At 36.1% G+C, this 2,267-nt stretch overlaps 1 non-coding gene across 1 annotated transcript; it reads right to left on the bottom strand.

Moving 5' to 3' along the window:
* Positions 1 to 1,981: 1,981 nt before the first annotated feature.
* On the bottom strand, positions 1,982 to 2,054 carry Trnar-ucu. The gene has a single exon. It is a non-coding gene; the product is annotated as a tRNA-Arg (tRNA).
* Between the last annotated feature and the right edge of the window lie 213 nt (positions 2,055 to 2,267).

Below are 2,267 nucleotides of genomic sequence, written 5' to 3'. Positions count from 1 at the left end.
TCAGCTTATCTCGTCGACGGCTTCTAAATTATCTACCGCACGATAACTCGGAATGGAGCAAACTACTAACATCGTCTAAGTAATTGATCTGAATCAACAACTGTAGGAAACGTTGTACCTATGAAATGTATGAGATTCGAATTCTGTAACTTCCATTTTGTTAGGTTCTCTTGGTTATGATTTTAATGGGAAATTGCATGTTATAACTACTTAATGCAAAAGGGTGCAGTTCGAGGATACCTATCAAATAAAAAACAAAGTACCTAGTAAATAAAAATGGGCCATTTAACTTTGAGTAAGTATTTACAAATAAGGTGTCCCGTTTTGATGCCATTTATGTAAATGACATTTGTTTGTGATGAACGTTCAATGCAAACGTAAGGTTTCCGGCTCCAGTTATAATAGCATTCAATAGCATGGTGGTAATATACCTTGCATATTTATTTATTTTTCAATTCAGGATAGAAAACGGGAAAATTCTCAAAATAATACAGCTAACTTTGTTTAACCATATCCCAGCATTAAATAACTTCTATTTCATAAATTATAAATTTTCCTTGCAGTAGATAGAAGCATTTTGAGAGAGCAATCTAACTGAGGATGACCTAAGCTGGCATAAAATCGACCGCTGCTATTTCAAATCTTTGTAATTATTACCAGGGACGACTCAAGAAGCTTTTTAAGGGGGAAAGGATAATGAAACAGGTCGAAGATGTACCGGAAATGCTTAAATTGCTATTTTATATATATTGTTCAAATAACAGTGAAAATGAGGGTGTGAAGTATAAAGAGGGCCTTCTAGCCTTCAAGTTACTTCGCATCATTTCGAAAAATCGTTCATAAATTTATAATATTTCAATGTTAAGTTTGGTACATTGCTGTCCTCCATTTCTTCATTTCAAAAGCTTATTTCTTAAGCTCGCCGATGCTTATCTTCATTACTTTTTTCTTTATGTTAACAAAAAAAATTATCCCTTGGTCTTCCTCATGGGTATTTTCCATCTATTTTTACCTCCTTCGTATTTCTCGTCTACTATCTGTTTCTCATTTACTTTCAATGGAATTAATACTCCTAAAGGCGAGTTTTTGGCACAAATCTGGACAGAAGTTGGAAATCCACATCTCTTATATACCTATCATAAGTGAATATATGAATCAGCAACGAAAGTATTTTTCCATGAACCTTGCCACCGGGTCCTACTGTGGCGTACGGCGAACTATTGAAATCACTTCAAAACTATCTCCTAAGGTGAAAAATTGACACTATTTTATCTACTCAGGTATGCAAGTGTCCGTATGAGACCAAGAATACAATTTTAAACGTACCTACTTTATTTTTTGCACCTCTATAGAACATATTTGAAATTTGATTTTATTTCAGATAGACTTTAAGGAATAAAGAGTACGTTTTCTGTTTTTCGATTCAATCTCTACTCTCTAGATCTTTGAGGCGAAAAATTCAACGGATTTAACCCTTTCGTGGGTATGTTGGTGATCCCGCATTATAATTCAGAGGGTATCAACGCTTCACCGCCACTACTTGGCTTTGTGCATAGGCCACGATTGGTTCGTTGTTCTTTAGAATCTTTTGAGTGGTTCCTTTCCTCGGCAAATGGCTTTTTCTGATTGAGTAAAATGACAGCCCTAATCCATTCGAAAATAAGTTGATGACGTCACCAGTTCGGGTCGAAGTGGAAGTCCTCATTATGACTGGAGTGCCAAAAATATTCTGATCAGGTGCCTGACATCTGGCGGTAAAGAATCAAAATTTGAAATAATAATGTTTTTTTAAAATTTGTCTTTATTATAAGGGAATTTAGTACCAAATAGTCCTTTTTAAAAATCTACTTTTTAGACAATACAACACTTTCATGCTCTGGATGGTAGTAAATCCACCAAGGTGGATTTCGGACCAGAGGCCTTATGGTTGTCAGAATTGGACATTACCCCGGCGCCACTCATGCCGGCGAAAAAAAGCTTTTATCCGTTGTGGGGATCGAACCCACGACCTTTGGATTAGAAGTCCAACGCGCTATCCTCTGCGCCAAACGGACAGATGAGATGGTGGTGAAAAGATAAAGAGACGAATAGTCTTTTTTCGACTAATATTATAAAGTTCCGTCCGAATAGCAATCGGTACGCGAGATACTCCGGGCACTATCAGGTATATCACTTTTAAAGCTATTCTCATGTAGCAATTGAATTAAAGTTTTTGTTGAATCTGAAACCCATAGACTTATTCTCTTATTTATGGTCATCACTGTTGA

The sequence above is a fragment of the Ischnura elegans genome, chromosome 7 (assembly GCF_921293095.1).
Source record: "Ischnura elegans chromosome 7, ioIscEleg1.1, whole genome shotgun sequence".
Classification (NCBI taxonomy): domain Eukaryota; kingdom Metazoa; phylum Arthropoda; class Insecta; order Odonata; family Coenagrionidae; genus Ischnura; species Ischnura elegans.
Note: the sequence above shows the minus strand (reverse complement) of the source record. Positions and strands in the feature narration are given on the sequence as shown.